Raw genomic sequence first — 21,626 nt, forward strand, 5'->3', positions numbered from 1 at the left:
GTTACTCATCCTAATTGAGTGATTTTTGTGTCAATTTGGCCGAACCCAGAATTCCCAAATTCGAAGCCTAACTATGACTTTTCGGAGGTTTTAGTTTTTCGAACGCAAAAGTTTGTAAATTTAAGATGTTAAATTAAGTATTTGCGATTCTTGTTGATAAATCTTGAGTTTTTGATTGAACTAAAGTATATGTTTAACAATTATGAATGCCTAGGCTTGTTAATTATACAACCTAATTTGTAATTATGATTAATTTGTTGAAATTCGAATAATTTAGAATAGATTTGTTTTTCATAATTAATTAATAATTTATTAAGGTATCCATGATTAAAATCCACCATAAAAATTGTTAATTTATGTTAAATTTTTAATTTTTATGACCTAGATTTGAATCCATGTTAATCGGAAATTAATTGATTAATAAATTTTCGATTTTTCGCCCTAAAATTATGAAATTAATATAATTTATTAATTTGTCATTAATTTTGAATTAAAAATTTTAAATTTTTATATAACACGCCCATAAATCTTGCACGCACAAAGCAATGGACGCTACGTGTTACCCTTAAGGGGTGTTGTATGGTGCGGGCATGCGACGACGAGCAAGGGCCGGAGCTCGTCGCCCATGCGGTACAATGCAGCGAGCAAGGGCCATGGCACACGAGCACAAGGCAGCACGCTGCCCTTGTGTCGAGTGTTGTGCGCACAATGGGAGAGCAGGCAAGGGCGATGGGCCAAGGCGCAAGCCAGCGGGCAGACGCGTGTGGGCAGCAAGCGTGCTGCGCCACAGCGAGCGCTGCCGCGCTAAGCGAAGCAAGCAGACGCGAAGCAACATGCGCGACGAGTGAGCGGGCTGCGCGCAGCGTGGCCTGTGCTTGCTACGTTGCGTGTGGCCTGCTTGCGTGGTGTTGTACGATCGGTCGAGGGGCGTTAAGCCTCGTGCACTCGACGGGGCTTGGGCGCAAACCCAAGTGCTCGTCGTGTTACGATTGAGTCGTTTAGAATTTTAATTTGAAATTTTCAGTTCGGAAATAATTTTAATTAATTTTAAAATTAATAATTTAAATTGTTTTCTCGGATTTTAATTTTGAATATTATAATTATTATAAATTTTATTTATACTAATTATTTTACTAAAATTAAACCTTGAATTAATTTAAATTCATTTAATTCAACTGAAAATAAATTAAAGAGAATGGATTCAATTATAAATTTATATGAGCTTTAAATTTTAATTAAATTTGTATGTTTCCGGTTAGACTAGAAATACATTTTTATGTTTAAAATTAGTAAAGCATATGAATTTATTGGTTTAAGTGGGAGCAATTTTAGTTATAAACTCTTGATTAGGTCTACAAATCCTTTAAGGTTAAACAACTTGATTAGAATTAATAAGGACTGAATAATTGGTAGATTATTGGTGCCCTTAATTAATTGTTGCAAATATTTATGTGATGCATACAATGTGTTTTCACTAACCAATTATGTGGGCCATTCATGATAATGAATGGGTGAATGGTATATATTGTATATGTACTGTTTTGCAGGTTATGAAGTGACTAGTATGGCCCAAATAGGATAGAAAATATGGTCTGCGTACCATTAATTTGAATGTAATTGGTCTAAAGCACCAAATTTGTTTTTCAATTCAAATATGGTCTGCGTACCATCAAATAGTTGTAATTAGTTTAATTATAGCTCATCCTATTTGAAGAAAATGACGCCTCCCACGGTGAAATTCAAGACGGAGTTTCCAATCCATTTTCAAGACGGACTTTGAAGTTGAAGCTTCAAGATGAAGTCGGGCCATACTAGATCACAATTATCTTATGCATTCTTTAAGTTATTTATTGCTTTTAAATATGTCTTAAATATGCATGAGATCGTGGCTTGATTATGTTGCATGATTAAGGATTTTAGTTCACTTAAAATCTAACCAACATAGTAAGAGCCTTAAGTTCCAAACTTAAAAATTGAGTTAAAAGGTGCCATGCCAAAATAACACTTACTTGGATAACCTTTACATCAATCTAGTATTAGATTACGCTCAGCGAGGTGTTACTTATTGATCCTAAAGGGGTAAGGTACACAAATAATTGTGAGTACATGTTAGTTTTGGTGAAACTCAACGATATAAGTAAGGAGTCCTTTTATGTCGTGGCAAAATCGATAGGTTTACCTAATAAGTTCTTAGACGTACCTATCAACCAAGAGTAGTTTCTAGACTATTAGCAAAAGGCTTTTGCTTACCTAAAAGATTTTTGAATTGAGTCTAAATACATAATGTGCTTAATTCTTCAATGGATTTTAGGATCTTGGAATCATTTTATTATCACCTGCCGGAACACATAACTTGAATAAAATGCTTAATGAACATTGAATTATGCATGTATGCTAGAATTTAAGTTTATTAAGAGAAACTGTGAATGATTATTTATTTGTTTATTCTTTTTCAATTGTAGTTTTAATTATGGCAAACAACAATTCATTCAACATTCGATCAATTCTCGAAAAGGAGAAGTTGAACGGGAAAAACTTCCTTGACTGGCAAAGGAACTTGCAAATAGTTCTTATGCAGGAAGAAAAGGAGTATGTCCTGGAAGAGGCGATGCCCGAAGCCGCAGGCGAAGAGGTCACTCAGGAAGCCCTCAATCGTTGGATTGATGCCAACAAGGATGTGAAATGTCTAATGCTTGCAACCATGAGTGCAGATCTACAAAAAACGTTCATCAACTCAGATGCTTTCACGATCATCAGTGAGTTAAAGAACATGTTCCAAGATCTGGCTCGGGTCGAAAGATTCGAGACACATAGGCAAATTCTTGAGACCAAGCTTAAGAAAGGCGAGCCCGTAAGTCCACATGTTCTCAAAATGATTGGACTCATTGAGAATATGAGTCGGCTGGATCAGCAGTTCTCTCAGGAAATGGCTGTAGACACCATCCTCCATTCTCTTCATAACGGGTATGATCAGTTCAAGCTGAACTACAGTATGAATAGTCTGGACAAAACGCTCACTGAGCTTCACGGTATGCTGAAGACCGCTGAAAAGACGCTCAAAAGTGATAAGCAAGATGTGCTTATGGTGTGTGGGGGCAAGTTCAAGAAATCTGGAAAGAAGAGGAATGCTAAGAAAGGTGGCAACAAGGCCAGCCCAACTAAGCAAACTGGCGCCAAGTCTGAAAAGAGGAAGGTCAGTCAACCCACTTCCGAATCAGAATGATTCTATTGCAAGAAGAAAGGGCATTGGAAGAGAGATTGCTTGAAGCTAAAGGAAGATCAGAAGAACGGAACAGTCGTTCCATCTTCAGGTATTTTCGTTATAGACTGTATACTTGCTAATCCAACTTCTTGGGTATTAGATACAGGTTGTGGCTCACACTTATGTTCCAATTCACAGGGACTAAGAAGAAGTAGAAAGTTAAGCAAGGGTGAAGTCGACCTATGAGTGGGAAATGGAGCACAGATTGCTGCATGAGCTGTAGGAACTTATTATTTGTCGTTGCCCTCTGGAACTGGAAGAGTGTTTCCATGTTCCAAGTCTTACTAAAAACATCATTTCTGTTTCTTGCTTAGATGCTAAGGGATTTTCCTTTTTAATAAAAGACAATAGTTGTTCGTTTTATTTTAAAGGGATGTTTTATGAATCTGCTAGATTAGTCAATGGACTTTATTTATTAGATCACGACAAACAAGTTTATAACATAAATACCAAAAAGGCCAAAAAGGATGATTCAGATCTCACCTATCTGTGGCATTGTCGATTAGGCCATATTAACTTGAAACGCATGGAAAGACTTCAAAAGGAAGGAATTCTAGAACCATTTGACTTAGAGGATTATGGTAAGTGCGAATCATGTTTACTTAGCAAAATGACAAAGCAACCTTTCTCTAAAGTTGGAGAAAGAGCAACTGAACTATTGGGTTTAATCCATACAGATGTATGTGGACCAATGAGTACAAATGCTAGGGGTGGTTTCAGCTACTTTATCACTTTCACTGATGACTTCAGTAGATATGGTTATGTCTACCTAATGAAGCATAAGTCTGAATCCTTTGAAAAATTCAAGGAATTTCAGAGTGAAGTAGAGAATCAATTAGGCAAGAAGATTAAGGCACTGCGGTCTGATAGAGGCGGTGAATATTTGAGCTATGAATTTGATGACAATCTGAAAGAATGTGGAATTCTATCAGAATTGACTCCTCCTAGAACACCACAATGGAACGGTGTGTCGGAACGGAGGAACAGAACCTTGCTAGACATGGTTTGATCAATGATGGGTCAGGCCGAACTTCCAATAGAATTTTGGGGACATGCACTAAATACAGCCGCACTCACTATAAATAGAGCTCCGTCTAAAGCTGTTGAAAAGACTCCGTATGTGTTATGGTTTGGAAAGCCTCCAAAAGTGTCCTTTCTTAAGATTTGGGGTTGTGAATTATACGTCAAACGATTAATTTCAGACAAACTTCATCCAAAATCTGACAAATATATCCTTGTGGGCTATCCAAAGGAAACAAAGGGATATTACTTCTACAATACATCTGAGAACAAGGTGTTTGTTGCTCGAGATGGTATCTTTTTGGAAAAGAATCACATTTCCAAAATGACAAGTGGGAGAAAAGTAGACCTCAAAGAAATTCGAGTCGAACAACAAACTCTAGAGAATGCTCAAGATGACATTCAGGATGAAACTCAGAGATCTTTAGAAGTTTCTGGTGAGAATCATGGACAATCTAGAGATGTAACCCCGCGTAGATCGCAGAGATATAGATCTCAACCGGAAAGGTACTCAGGTATTTTGACGAACGAGAGCTATGATGTTCTATTACTTGAAAGTGATGAACCTGCGACTTACAAACAAGCTATGACGAGCCCTAGCTCCAAGCAATGGCAAGAAGCCATGCAATCTGAATTAGACTCCATGTCTGAAAACCAAGTTTTGGATTTAGTCGATTTGCCAGATGGCTACCAAGCCATTGGAAGCAAATGGGTTTTCAAACTGAAAAAGGACAAGGATGGGAAACTTGAAGTTTTCAAAGCTAGATTGGTTGCAAAAGGTTACATGTAAGTCCACGGTGTGGATTACGATGAAACCTTTTCACCAGTTGCAATACTAAAGTCTATTCGGGTAATGTTAGCAATCGCTGCATATTACGATTACGAAATATGGCAGATGGATGTCAAAACCGCTTTCTTAAACGACGTTTTAACAGAAACTGTGTTTATGACACAGCCTGAGGGTTTTGAGGATCCAAAGAATGCTAAAAAGGTATGCAAGCTAAAGAAATAAATCTACGGATTGAAACAGGCATCCAGGAGCTGGAATATACGTTTTGATGAAGCAGTCAGTGACTTTGGTTTCATCAAGAACGCAGACGAATCTTGTGTATACAAGAAGATATGTGGGAGCAAAATTGCTTTTCTAGTATTATATGTCGACGACATATTACTTGTTGGAAATGACATTCCTATCTTGAACTCTGACAAGATTTGGCTTGGGAAATGTTTTTCGATGAAGGATCTAGGAGAAGCACAGTACATATTGGGCATCAAGATTTACAGAGATAGATCTAAAAGGATGATTGGACTTAGTCAAAGCACTTATATCAATAAGGTGCTTGATAGGTCCAAGATGGCAGACTCCAAGCGAGGCTACCTACCCATGTCTCATGGAATGACTCTAAGCAAGATTCAGTGCCCAAAAACACTTGATGAGCGTAGACGAATGATTGGGATTCCGTATGCATCATTGATTGGTTCAATAATGTATGCTATGATATGTACACGCCTGGATGTTGCGTACGCACTCAGTGCTACAAGCAGATACCAGTCAGACCCAGGAGAGGCACATTGGACTGCTGCCAAGAATATTCTGAAGTACATGAAAAGGCACAAAGATGACTTCCTGGTCTATGGTGGAGATGATGAATTAATTGTTAAAGGCTATACGGACGCAAGTTTCCAAACCGACAAAGATGATTTTAGATCACAGTCTGGGTTTTTCTTCTGCCTCAACGGAGGAGCAGTAAGCTGGAAAAGTGCAAAGCAAAGCACTATTGCGGATTCTACTACTGAAGCGGAGTACATTGCGGCACATGAAGCAGCAAAGGAAGCTATATGGCTAAGGAAGTTCATAGGTGAACTTGGTGTAGTCCCCTCCATTAAAGGACCAATAGCCCTATATTGTGATAATAACGGAGCTATTGCACAGGCAAAAGAGCCTAGACACCACCAAAGAGTCAAGCATGTACTTCGTAGATGTCACCTGCTACGAGAGTTCATTGAAAGAAAAGAAGTCGAGATAAGCAAAATTGGAACATATGACAACATATCAGATCCATTGACTAAACCTCTCCCACAGGCAAAGCACAACTCGCACACTGCAGCTATGGGAATCAAACATATTGGAGAATGGCTTTGATGTCCTTGATTAATGTTTTTGAGTTTTAGAGTTTAATACTTTGTAAAACATTATTGGTTAATCATTCACAATAAATGAATAGAATTCATTTTCCATTTAATTTGTGGTTTATTAAATGATGAGTGCCTTCAATTTGACGAAATATTCAAGATAGACTGCCAGGACCAGTCCTGTGACTAAGAAATGTCTATCAAGTGAACTTGAATGTCATAAGTTGAAAATGGTCCCTGGTTGGAGTTTTCTATAAAGATGGACGCATAAAAAACGTTAGACGATTAGAATGCAAGATGACTAGTAGTTTTGTTTCTTGAACTATGTGGACATGGCAATGTCGCAATCATTTTCATAGATACTTACTTTGGGAAGACTAGTATCGGACAGACCTATGAAACTTTACTGTAAGAGATGAAAATCTGTCATAAGTAAATTTCATTAAAATTATTAGACACTAAATCCTCAATACCTGAGTGATTTGAGATTACTTGTTTGAGAACTGGTTACTTTGACGTTGACCAACCGTCGCACCGTAAAAGGAGGCTATAAAGGCAACGCTCAGGTAATCACCTATCAAACGAAGTCTAATCTTAAGATCGCAAGATTGGGATTGTCCTCCCATAAATCGGGATGAGATGCTTAAAAGTTGTACAAGGCCACTCGGAGAGCTAGAAACTGTAAAATGCATGGCCGTGCTCGGATGAATCATAGGCTATGATTATTTGTTTATTTGATCAGTTGAACTCTGAAACCGAGAAACACCTCTGGACATAATAAGGATGACAACTCTTACCTTATGTTCAAGAGCAAGCATCGAGCGACAAAGGAATTAGGAAATGCACACTTGTCCCTAAGGACAAGTGGGAGACTGAAGGAAATAATGCCCTTGGTCCAAGTATGCATATAATGTCAAGTCTAATAAATGCGGTTCAGTATTAATTAACAAGTTAATAATTCAGTGAGATCAAGTGATCTGAATGCCTAGCTAGAGGCCGCTTCAGTTCAAGTGGAATTAATTATATTAATCCACAGCTTACTCTTGACTGAACCCGTAGGGTCACACAAATAGTACGTAAACGGATCAAGTATTTAATGGAATTAAATACTCCATCTATAGATATTCGGAATCGACGGATCTTGGTTTCAGTGGGAGCTGAGATTGTCAAAGGAAAGAAATGAATACTCCGGAAACGATGATATTGCCGGAAACGGAAATATGGATCGTATCGGAAATATAAATATTATCCAAGTCGTAGATGTTGCCGGAAACGGAAACATGGTACGTATCGGAAAATATTATTGGAAATGGAAATATTGCCGGAATCGGAAATATTACCGGAAACGGAAATATTGTCAGAATCGGAAATATTATCGAAATCGGAAAAAAATTCCGGAAACGGAAATATTAAATATTTGTTCGAAACGGAAATTTATTCCGGAATCGGAAATATTAAATATTGTTCGTATCGGAAATTAATTCCGGAATCGGGAATTTAATCGGAAGCGTATCGTACGAATTAGCATCGGACGAGGCCTGCCAGACGAAGGCCCAGCACGAAGCCGGGCCATCGCCCAGCAAGCCACACGCACCACACGCAACAACCGAGCCACGCCAGGCCCAGCGCAAAGGCCAGGCCCAGCAGCAGCCTCGGCACGCGGGGCTGCGGGATGGGCTTCGTCGAGAAGGGCTGGTGCTGTGCGTGGGCCGCAAGGCCTGCGTACGGTGCTAGCGTATCACTCGAAATGTGTTACTTGAATCCTAAGGCTACCGGGATTCGTCATATGATTAAATCCTAATCCTATAAAAGATAGAATTTGTTTAATAGAGTTTTAATAAGATTCTAATTAAATAAATTAGTATCCTAATAGGATTCCAAGTCCTTTTCCATAACTCTATAAATAGGTGCCTAGGGTCACATATTTACATCGAGGATTTCAAGTATTCAAACAATAAAAAGCTAAGATTTTTAAGTAGAAAAATCAGCCATATTCTTGCCCTATTAGCCGAAAATATATAGTACCTTAAGGGAGATTCTAGTTGGTCAATCTTAAGGCGGATGCGGACGTGCTGTGGACTATCTACGGAGGGACGACACTTGGAGTCCTAAAGACTTGTTCTTGTTCGGTTCGGGCGCAGCTAGGGAGGGCACACTATATAGTGTATGCATCTGAATTATGCTAAATGATTATGTGTAAATAATATATTTCCTGGCTTTATGGTTTTTCCGCATGATTTATGTTTATTCATATGTATCATAACCTAACATTATTTCCTTCAGTATCGTACGACAATGGATCTTCAAGTACGAAACGATAAATGAATTATCGAATGATAATTAAATAAAGCAAACACGAAGGCAAGCCCATGAGAAAAGCGCAAGGAGCTAAGGCCCATGGCCTTGTTGCCTTGGCTGTGCACGCACGGAGAAGCAACAACAACAGCAGCAGCGAGGCCTAGCCCATTGCGTGTTGTGTGATGTGCGATTGTGCGAGGCTTCGGTCGTGGGCCTTGCTGGCCGGTCGGGCTCTATGCTTGGACGGTTGGCTTGGCTAACTTGATAGGTTACTATTATTGTTAGGTTATGATACATATAAAGCATATATATTTCATGGGGAAAAACCATAAAACCAGGAATCCAAATTAATTGCCGCATAACAATTAGCATAATTTAGGATGCATACTCTTTGTAGCGTGTCCTCCCTAGCTGATCCCGAACCGAACAAGAACAAGTTTAGGACTCCAAGTGTAGTCCCTCCGTAGATAGTCCACATCACGTTCGGATCCGCCTTAGATTTAATTAACTAGAATTGCACCTAAGGTTTTAAGTTATTCGAATAATTTGTGGCAAATTAACGCTAGTTTTAATCCTTAAAACTTATGTGAATACTTGAATTACGTGTTTATAAATTGTGAATACAATCACATATTTATAGGGTTGGAATAATGGAATTAGAAGTCTATTAGGTTTCAATTAATCTAATCCAATTAGAATTAGACATTAACTAAAACTAATAAGTTATTGTTTAATTAAACAACTAACTCTAGTAACTTTAGGAAATTTAATCTTTAATCTAATCCTAATTGCTTAAGGATTCGACGTATGCACGAAGTCTACGCACACACACACGCACAACCCACGAGGGGAGCTGGACGCGCGCGCACGGAGCAGTTCGGCCCACAGCGCTGCGCAGCCTACTGCCTTGGGCGCGCAAGTGGCCTTGTGCGTTGGGCCTGGCCTTGCGTGCTGCTTGGCTGGGCCTGCGTGCCTTGGCTGTTGTGTTGTGCGCATGGGCTTGCTAGGTGCAAGCCTGGCTTCGTGCTGGGCCTTGCGTCTAGCAAGCTCGTCCGATGTTTATTCCGTACGACGCGCTTTCGATTAATTTTCCGATTTCGGAATTCATTTCCGATTCGAAAAATATTTAATATTTCCGATTCCGGAATTAATATCCGTTTTGAACAAATATTTAATATTTCCGATTACGGAATTATTTTCCGATTCCGATATATTTCCGATTCTGACAATATTTCCGTTTCCGGCAATATTTCCGATTCCGGCAATATTTCCATTTCCGATAATATTTTCCGATACGTACCATGTTTCCGTTTCCGGAAACATCTACGACTTGGATAATATTTATCTTTCCGATATGATTCATATTTCTGTTTCCGGCAATATCATCGTTTCCGGAGTATTCATAATTTGCCTTTGACGATTTCAGCTCCCACTGGAACCGAGATCCGTCGATTCCGAATATCCATAAATAGAGTATTTTAATTCCTTTAAATACTTGATCCGTTCACGTACTATTTGTGTGACCCTACGGGTTCTGTCAAGAGTAAGCTGTGGATTAATATTATTAATTCCACTTGAACTGAAGCGGCCTCTAGCTAGGCATACAGTTTACTTGATCTCACTGAATTATTAACTTTTATAATTAATTAATACTGAACCGCGTTTATTAGACTTTAGCATTGAATGCATACTTGGACCAAGGGCATTATTTCCTTCAGTCTCCCACTTGTCCTTAGGGACAAGTGTGCATTTCCTAATTCCTTTGTCACTTGATGCTTGCTCTTGCACATAAGGTAAGAGTTGTCATCCTTATTATGTCTAGAGGTGTTTCTCGCTTTCAGAGTTCAACTAATCAAATAAACAGATAATCATAGCATATGATTTATCTGAGCACGGCCATGCATTTTGCAATTTCTAGCTCTCCGAGTGGCCTTGTACAACTTTTAGCATCTCATCCCGATTTATGGGAGGAAAATCCCAATCTTGCGATCTTAAGATTAAACTTCGTTTGATAGGTGATTACCCGAGCGTTGCCTTTATAGACTCCTTTTACGGTGCGACGGTTGACAACGTCAAAGTAACCCAGTTCTCAACGAAGTAATCTCAAATCACTCAGGTATTGAGGATTAGTGTCTAATAATTTTAATGAAATTTACTTATGATAGATTTTCATCTCTTACAGTAAAGTTTCATAGGTCTGTCCGATACTAGTCTTCCCAAAGTAAGTATCTATGAAAATGATTGCGACATTGCCATATCCACATAGTTCAAGAAACAAAACTACTAGTCATCTTGCATTCCAGTCGTCTAGCATTTTCTATGCGTCCATCTTTATAGAAAACTCTGACCAGGGACCATTTTCAACTTTTGACAATCAAGTTCACTTGATAGACATTTCTTAGTCACAGGACTGGTCCTGACAGTCTATGTTTAATATATTGTCAATTTGAAGGGACTCATCATTTAATAAACCACAAATTAAATGGAAAAATGAATTTTATTCATTTATATATGAATGGTTAACCAATGACGTTTTACAAAGTATTAAACTCTAAAAATTTAAAACATTAAATAAAGACATCAAAGCCATTCTCCAACATCCTTGATTCCCATAGCTGCAGTGTGCGAGTTGTGCTTCGCCTGCGACAAAGGTTTCGTTAATGGATCTGAGATGTTGTCGTCAGTTCCAATCTTGCTTATGTCGACTTCTTTTCTTTCAACGAACTCTAGTAGAAGGTGAAATCTACGAAGTACATGCTTGACTCTCTGGTGGTGTCTAGGCTCCTTGGCCTGTGCAATAGCTCAGTTATTATCACAATATAGAGCTATTGGTCCTTTAAGGGAGGGGACTACACCAAGTTCACCTATGAACTTCCTTAGCCAAATAGCTTCCTTTGCTGCTTCATGTGCAGTAATGTACTCCGCTTCAGTTGTAGAATCGGCAATGGTGCTTTGCTTAGCACTTTTCCAGCTTACTGCTGCTCTGTTGAGGCAGAAGACAAACCCAGACTGTGATCTGAAATCATCTTTGTCGGTTTGGAAACTTGCGTCCGTATATCCTTTAACAATTAATTCATTACCTCCACCATACACCAGGAAATCATCTTTGTGCCTTTTCAGGTACTTCAGAATATTCTTGGCAGCAGTTCAATGTGCCTCTCATGGGTCCGACTGGTATCTGCTCGTAGCACTGAGTGCGTACGCAACATCCGGGCGTGTACATATAATAGCATACATTATTGAACCAATCAATGATGCATATGGAATCCCACTCATTCGTCTACGCTCATCCAGTGTTTTTGGGCACTGAGTCTTGCTTAGAGTCATTCCATGAGACATGGGTAGGTAGCCTCGCTTGGAGTCTGCCATATTGAACCTTTCAAGCACCTTATTGATATAAGTGCTTTGACTGAGTCCAGTCATCTTTTTAGATCTATCTCTGTAAATCTCGATGCCCAGTATGTACTGTGCTTCTCCTAGATCCTTCATCGAAAAACATTTCCCAAGGCAAATCTTGACAGAGTTCAACATAGGAATGTCATTTCCGATAAGTAATATGTCGTCGACATATAATACTATAAAAGTAATTTTTCTCCCACTGACCTTCTTGTATACACAAGATTCGTATGCGTTCTTGATGAAACCAAAGTCACTGACTGCTTCATCAAAACGTATATTCCAGCTCCTTGATGCTTGCTTTAATCCGTAGATTGATTTCTTAAGCTTGCATACCTTTTTAGCATTCTTTGGATCCTCAAAACCCTCAGGCTGTGTCATAAACACAGTTTCTGTTAAAACGCCGTTTAAGAAAGCGGTTTTGACATCCATCTGCCATATTTCGTAATCTTAATATGCAGCGATTGCTAGACTTTAGCATTGCAACTGGTGAAAAGGTTTCATCGTAATCCACACCGTGGACTTTCCTGTAACCTTTTGCAACCAATCTAGCTTTGAAAACTTCTAGTTTTCCATCCTTGTCCTTTTCCAGTTTGAAAAACCCATTTGCTTCTTATGGCTTGGTAGCCATCTGGCAAATCGACCAAATCCCAAACTTGGTTTTCAGACATGGAGTCTAATTCAGATTGCATGGCTTCTTGCCATTGCTTGGAGCTAGGGCTCGTCATAGCTTGTTTGTAAGTCGCAGGTTAATCACTTTCAAGTAATAGAACTTCATAGCTCTCGTTCGTCAAAGTACCTAAGTACCTTTCCGGTTGAGATCTATATCTCTGTGATCTACGCGGGTTTACATTTCTAGATGGTCCTTGATTCTCACCAGATTCTTCTAAAGATCTTTGAGTTTCATCCTGAATGTCATCTAGAGCATTCTGTAGAGTTTGTTGTTCGACTCGAATTTCTTCGAGGTCTACTTTTCTCCCACTTGTCATTTTGGAAATGTGATTTCTTTCCAAAAAGATACCATCTCGAGCAACAAACACCTTGTTCTCAGATGTATTGTAGAAGTAATACTCCTTTGTTTCCTTTGGATAGCCCACAAGGATACATTTGTCAGATTTTGGTTGAAGTTTGTCTGAAATTAATCGTTTGACGTATACTTCACAACCCCAAATCCTAAGAAAAGACACATTTGGAGGCTTTCCAAACCATAACTCATATGGAGTCTTTTCAACAGCTTTTGACGGAGCTCCATTTATAGTGAGTGCAGCTGTATTTAGTGCATGTCCCCAAAATTCTATTGGAAGTTCGGCCTGACCCATCATTGATCTAACCATGTCTAGCAAGGTTCTATTCCTCCGTTCTGACACACCGTTCCATTGAGGTGTTCCGGGAGGAGTCAATTCTGATAGAATTCCACATTCTTTCAAATGGTCATCAAATTCATAGCTCAGATATTCACCGCCTCTATCAGACCGCAGTTCCTTAATCTTCTTGCCTAACTAATTCTCTACTTCAATATGAAATTCCTTGAATTTGTCAAAGGATTCAGACTTATGCTTCATTAGGTAGACATAAACATATCTGCTGAAGTCATCAGTGAAAGTGATAAAGTAGCTGAAACCACCTCTAGCATTTGTACTCATTGGTCCACATACATAGGTATGGATTAAACCCAATAGTTCAGTTTCTCTTTCTCCAAATTTATAGAAAGGCCGATTTGTCATTTTGCCAAGTAAACATGATTCGCACTTACCATAATCCTCTTAGTCAAATGGTTCTAGAATTCCTTCCTTTTGAAGTCTTTCTATGCGTTTTATGTTTATATGGCCTAATCGACAATGCCACAGATAGGTGAGATCTGAATCATTCTTTTTGGCCTTTTTGGTATTTATGTTATAAACTTGTTTGTCGTGATATAATAAATAAAGTCCATTGACTAATCTAGCAGATCCATAAAACATCTTTGTAAAATAAAACGAGCAACTGTTGTCTTTGATTAAACAGGAAAATCCCTTAGCATCTAAGCAAGAAACAGAAATGATGTTTTTAGTAAGACTTGGAACATGGAAACACTCTTCCAGTTCCAAAACTAGCCCAGAGGGCAACGACAAATAATAAGTTCCTACCGCTAATGCAGCAATCCGTGCTCCTTTTTCCATTCGTTGGTCGACTTCACCCTTGCTTAACCTTCTACTTCTTCTTATTCCCTGCGAATTGGAACATAAGTGTGAGCCACAACTTGTATCTAATACCCAAGAAGTTGAATTAGCAAGTATACAGTCTATAACGAAAATACCTGAAGATGGAACGACTGTTCCATTCTTCTGATCTTCCTTAAGCTTAAAGCAATCTCTCTTCCAATGCCCCTTTTTCTTGCAGTAGAATCATTCAGATTTTGAAGTAGGTTGGCTCACCTTCTTCTTTTCAGACTTGGTGCCGCCAGATTGCTTAGTCGGGCTGGCCTTCTTGCCACCTTTCTTTGCATTCCTCTTCTTGCCAGATTTCTTAAACTTTCCCCCACGCACCATAAGCACATCTTGCTTATCACTTTTGAGCGTCTTTTCAGCGGTCTTCAGCATACCGTGAAGCTCAGTGAGCATTTTGTCCAGACTATTCATACTGTAGTTCAGCTTGAACTTATCATACCCTCTATGAAGAGAATGGAGGATGGTGTCTATAGCCATTTCCTGAGAAAATTGCTGATCCAGCCGACTCATATTCTCAATGAGTCCAATCATTTTGAGAACATGTGGACTTACGGGCTCGCCTTTCTTAAGCTTGGTGATGTGGGCCTGAATATCTCCACCATAAGGCCTAAAAAAGCTACAATGACCAATACATGCCAGCCTAGGCAATTCATGGGCCCAATCCAAGGTAGTAGGCCCAGACCTTGGTAGTTAAACGAAATAAGGGCAAAGCCTTATTATTGGAAAGCCCACCTTCTCTGAGAAGCCAGGCCCAATTTGTAAAAGGCTCATCATTGTAGGGCAAATGACACGTGTCCTAAATCCCCAAGGGGCACACATCCCACAGCTAGGGTTGAGGGATCAATTCCCAAGAAACCCTAGCCCTATAAATAACTCAGATCCCAAGGTAAGGGGCAATCAATTGATTCCCACCTACCTTAAACTATCCTTGCTCTACCTTCTCTCTAAAATTACTTCTCTCTCTAGCCTATACTTACTTAGGCATCAGAGGGAATATTCCTACGGGAATATTCTTGTTTTGCAGGTTGCCAGAGGTTCGTGCCAACTCATACTTGATACCTCCGAGGAATGCGTGACACGTCATCACCGTAAAAGATCCCACAACATTTGGCGCCGTCTGTGGGGAGGTACAGTGTCATGGCCGAACTGCAATCTGAGGGCGAAGAGCACAACGGCAGATCAGGGGAACGATCACGGTCTCCTACCAGCAGAGGGCAGCTCCCTGTTAAAAACAAGACTAGCAATCATTGTGACGCCGCAATCAGCCGACCTGCCTCCGCGAGGTCCCTGCGGTACTTGTTAAACGATCTCCATCAGAACATTGCGGATGAATGGCAAGAGGGATTTCAGCACGTCCTCCAAGAAAAAATCACCAGATCCTTCAGCAAAGCTAACCCTGAGCAGGGTAGCGGCAGAGTGGTAGAACCAGTAGCAGATGACCTTGATCCACCCAGGAAGGGACAACGCCCGGAGAAGGAAATTCAGCATGTAAGAGAAGAGCGTCCGGGAAGGCGGACGAGCCTATCTTCACGGCAGACGACTTGCGAATCTCAGGATTATCACTCCCCCTGGATTTCTAGAAGGCGGTATGTGAACATCACCCGGGAAAAAAGTGGTCAAGGCACTGAAGTAAAACGGAAACGAAGGAAGCCGTCAGCAAGAAACTCCTTATATTCAACCCGGCTCTTGAAGATATTCTCTTGGTTGAGGGACGGAATCTGGGAATAGAGCAGTGGTCCCCCCGACGCCCGGCTTCCTCGAAACAAAAGGCCCCGTTCTGCGCTTTTCACAGAGAAGAGGGGCACGACACTCAAAACTGTCGGATGTTGAGAAAGATACTGAATAACTACGCTGCTAAAGAACATTTACGTTAGTACGTCCGTTTGACAGATGCAAGCGAAGAGTCGAGTCTCCCCACCAATAGCAACCGTTATTCAGACGAAGGATTCGTTGCATTGATATCAGGAGGGATAGCGGCAGGAGAACCATGTAAAGATGGACGGCAATCAGGTTCGTCTTACCTCTGCCCCGCGCAAATGGATTTACCTCCTGTGGAAATTTCCAAAGACGATTACCGAAAGGCGGCATCACAATATGATGATGATCCTTTGGTCTTGGAGATTAAGGTGGCTAATCTCAGAGTGAAAAGAGTACTGGTAGACACGGGGAGCTCGGCCGACATAATCAGCCTGCAGTGCCTGCAAAAATTGAAGCATGGTGCCAGAGGAATAGAAAAAGTATTCAGGCCCTTAGTAGGATTTGGAGGAAGTATCGTCCGCCCAATTGGCTCCATCCTGCTCCCAGTCTCCATTGGCACCCCTCCAGTGACCAAAGAAGGTGTCATCCGATTTACGATTGTAGCAAGCCTCACCGCGTTTAATATCATACTCGGCCGTCCAGCACTCAATGACCTAAAAGCTGTGATTGTTCCCCATTTACTACTAGTTAAGTTCGTAGGAAGCAATGGACGCATTGGATCCCTCTATGGAAACCAACAGTTGGCCAGAGATTGTTACCTATCAACGCTGGAACCGCCAGCATGGGGAGCCTCTCCAAAGAAAAACGAACAGTTGAAACCACTGAAAAGCCAGCGTATACTTAGAGAGACACCTATGGCACATAATGCGGACAGACGTCCTGAGCCAGTGGGAGCGCACTATGATATAGTCCTAGACCAAGCGGACCCGTCTCGAACAGTTCCCATTGGAATTCCTCCTGACGACCCCATGGCAGCGGCACTGGTACAACTGCTTAGAGAATACAAAGAGATATTCGCCTTCACGGTAGAGGAGATGCCAGGCATTGATCCGACAGTGGCCGTGCACAAACTGAATGTAGATAGCGCTATGAAACCAGTACGACAGAAGAAAAGAAATCATGGGGAGGCAAGGAATTTAGCCGCTGCCGCTGAAGTATAGAATTTAATGGACGCAGGCTTCATACGTCCATGTCAGTATCCAGACTGGGTAGCCAAATGTAGTACTGGTACCCAAGCCCAATGGGACGTGGAGGATGTGCGTCGACTATACCGATTTAAATAAAGCCTGCCCCAAGGACAGTTTTCCATTGCCAAAGATAGATCGACTCGTCGACTCAACGGCAGGGCACGCCATGATGAGCTTCATAGACGCTTACTCCGGATTTCATCAGATCCCTTTATGGCCCGAAGACCAGGAGAAGACGTCATTTGTCACAGAGCAAGGTTTGTACTGCTACAAAGTAATGCCGTTCGGCCTAAAAAATGCACCAGCCACCTTTCAACGATTGGTGAACACCGTTTTTACGAAACAGCTGGGGAGGAATATAGAAGCCTATATTGATGATATGATTGTAAAAAGAAAACAAAAGACGGATCACCTCGGCGATTTGCGAGAGACCTTTGAGACCCTTAGGGCTTACCAAATGAGACTCAATCCAAAGAAATGCATTTTCGGAGTCTCTTCTGGCAAGTTCCTTGGCTTTTTGATTGATGAAAGGGGCATTGAGGCCAATCCTGACAAGGTACATGCCGTCATCACTATGACATCGCCAAAGACAGTTAAAGATGTGCAACGCTTGACTGGTTGCCTTGCCGCCTTGGGACGATTTTTGTCTAGAGCTGGAGATAAGTGTCATTACTTTTTCAGTACCATAAAAAAGGGGAACCAGTTTGAATGGACGCCATAGGCAGAGGCCGCCTTCCTCCGTTTGAAAGAGCATCTGCACACTCTGCCGCGGCTAGTCAGCCCTCTCTCAGGGGAGGTTCTATGCCTCTACCTTGCCATCTCAGACTACGCTCTAAGCGCCGTCTTTCTTACAGAGAGGGATGGAATACAACTACCTGTCTATTTCGTCAGCCACATGTTGCAGAATGCAAAGCTTAAGTATCCAACTGTTGAAAAATTCGGCTTCGTTCTGTTCTTGGCTAGCAAGAAGCTTCGCCCTTACTTCTTGGCCCATCGGCTGATATTGTACACAGATCAACCTCTGAAACGACCATTTACCAACCTAGAAGCGTCCGGGAGAATGCTAAATTGGGCAATCGAACTTAATGCATTTGATATTTCATATGAGCCGCGAAAGGCCATAAAGGGGAAGGCTTTTGCTGATTTTATTGCAGAAATGACTAGGCCACTCTACTTGAAAAATGAAAAGACTCAATGGGTAGTCCACGTGGATGGCTCTGCCACCAAAAATGGGTGTGGAGCCGGCATTATCTGTGAATCACCAGAAGGGGATGTCTATGAATATGCAATGCGTTTCAACTTTCAGACGTCAAACAATGAAGCCGAATATGAAGCCTTGATATGTGGAATCCAAATGAGCAAAGCAGCCGGGCCAGCAGAGGTCCTGGTCTTATCCGACTCACAGTTAATTGTCAGTCAAGTAAAGGGAGAATATGAAGCCAAGGATGACGCCATGATAAAATACTTGGAAAAAGTCTGCCAAGAAGCACAACAGCTGACTAGCTTTGAAATACAACACATACCACGGTCTGAAAACAGCAAGGCAGACGCCTTATCTAAGTTGGCAAGCTCAGCATCCTGCGACACACCATGTCATGTATTTTGGGAGGTAAAACAGTCCAAGAGCATTGACGTCTTAAGGACAGACATCTTAGACCGAACAACCACCTGGATGGATGATATTGTAAATTTCAAAATGAATGGGGTGCTCCCTGAAGACCCCATGAAGGCGGAAAGGTTACAAAAGAAATGCACCTGGTTCGAGATATGGAATGGGACTTTATACAAAAATCTTTCTCGCGGCCCCTTCTTCGCTGCGTAACCCCAGAGAAGGGGCATGAAGTACTGGAGGATCTCCATTAGGGATTATGCAGCTCACACATAGGGGGGAGGGCCTTGGCAGAAAAAGCTCTAAGAACTGGATATTATTGGCCCACTCTCAAAGAAGATGCTCTTGACTTGGTTAAGCGGTGTGATAAATGTCAACGGTTTGCTCATCTAATTCGACGACCGGCTCAGAAACTAACACCCATCACCAGTCCTATACCATTTGCTAAATGGGGGATGGACCTATTAGGCCCTTATACGACGACCCCAGGGGGAATGCGCTATGTGATAGTTGTTGTCGACTATTTTACCAAATGGGTAGAAGTTGAAGCCCTGAAAAACACCAAGGCACAGGACGCGAGGGCCTTCATCTGGAAAAACATCATTACAAGATTCGGCGTGCCGCAGTCCATTGTCTTTTATAATGGGCCACAATTCAAGAGACCTAAGTTGGAATGCTGGTTGGCTGATCACGGCGTCACGGCATGTTTTGCATCAGTTGGCCGCCCACAAGCAAACGGACAGGTAGAAGCATTCAGCAAGATCATCTTTGAAGGGATGAAAAAGAAGCTTGATAAAGCAAAAGGGTTGTGGGCCAACGAATTACCCAATTTCTTATGGTCTACACGAACAACAGCAAAAAATTCCACAGGAGAAACACCATTCTTATTAGCATATGGAGCTGAGGCCGTCCTACCAATTGAAATGTGTGAACCAACTGTGTGCGTCATTTAATGAAGATACCAATTGGGAAATGATGAAAACGGCCTTGGATTTCTTGCCTGAAACCAGAGGGAACGGGGATCTACGCCAACAATTATACACACTCTGAATGACTAGGGAGTACAACAAAAGAGTCTCCAGAAGAATCTTAAAGGTTAATTCGTGCTAAGGAAGATGGAGGCCGTTGGACGTGCTAATGAACAAGGGAAGCTCACTCCTACCTGGGAAGGTCCATACGAAATCTATAAAGAGGTTCGGGACGGAACTTACCGAATCCAAGATATGCAGGGGCGCCCAATTTTACGTACTTGGAATGCGAATAACATGAAGAAATACTTTTTCTAAAAATTGATATCTATGTTATCTTGATTAATGAATGAACACTTTGTAAGAATGAGGACGTCCACACTATAGACGCACCATGTAGCACGACTTATTGAAATTTAAATGAAAAATCTCCCAGAAAGCCGGCCTTGCCAGGGAATCTTTACTTGTGCCAAATACGTTACCCAATCCTTTAAAGAGGCACAGACAATAACACTCTTAAAGACTAGTCGTTTAAAGGCCTAAGAAGTAGCCCAGATTAGCACCCTAACTAGGCTGATCACCTAGAACACAGGGGAAACACATTTTTCGATGGCTATATGAAGTAGCTAAAGACCTTGGCAACGAAAGACCAAGGCAAATAATCGCCGTACCCATTTAGGGGCGTCAGCTATAAATGTTGAGCTAACCAACATCATAAAATAAACAGGAACGACAAATAAAATAAAACAACAGAAACGTTTAAAAGACGCCCAGTCATTCAAATAAGTTAGTCATAATTACAAAATTATGCACATAACGCCATCAAGCAAGGCGCCGCAAAAACAAGAAAAAGTCAAAATACAAATCCCCTAGATTGCCTCATTCGTCATCATCACCGGGAACGAATTCAGGAGGAGGACGTCCTTCCTTCAGGGCTTTCTCCACCTCCACATGATAATCGATGAACTTCTCGACCCAGCTGAAGGGGAGCATACTGCCAAACTCTGCATTCCAAGCAAGCTCAATGCCCCCTCGGATCGACCTTTCACCAACACGACAGATTGGCTACGCACCTCTTTGGATGTAGCTACTTCCTTATGAGCTGCCTCCAGTTGTGCCTCCAAATCCTGGAACTTGGCATCAAGACGAGAAAACTCAGCCTTTTTCTCCTTTATCTTCTCAGATAGATCCAAAATCTGAGAAAAATTCTAGTCAATCTGTTCAAGACGCTACTTATTTTCAGCACGTTGAGAAGTCAGGGACTTGGTCAGCGCGTCAAGCTCCTCCCTCCTGTTGAGCCGAAGTTCCTCTAATTCAGCAAAATGCTGATCGTCGCACTGCATAGCAAGAAGGCGGTGTCTAGCCTCTTCATGCACCAGATAAGTGCGCTACTTCTTCAAGTTATCCAGCAGAATAAACAACTGCAAAACAGCAAGCGTAAAAATCAAAACAGAAATGCTCTCCTAAAAAGACTAAGGACAAATAAAAAACTTACATCCAGCACAGAGGACTGCATGGCTGCAAGCTGAGTCTCGGCCGCCTCGGGAAGGGTCTCAGCGTACTTCAGAGGAATAACATTGCGCATTTGACTCATTATCTGTCTGCGGTCCTGAGAAGTAAACCGGCCTGAAGAGGGGATCTGATCCAATTCAGCATCAATGGCTTTCTGAGGGTCGCGTATTTCTATTGGAAAAAAAACAGCCTTAGAATCTCTGGGAGAGACTATAGAACTTCCAGACGAAGAACGGTAATTGGCTACGATGTTGGAGTAAAAATTACCACCGGAAT

The sequence above is a fragment of the Spinacia oleracea genome, chromosome 3 (assembly GCF_020520425.1).
Source record: "Spinacia oleracea cultivar Varoflay chromosome 3, BTI_SOV_V1, whole genome shotgun sequence".
NCBI lineage: Eukaryota > Viridiplantae > Streptophyta > Magnoliopsida > Caryophyllales > Amaranthaceae > Spinacia > Spinacia oleracea.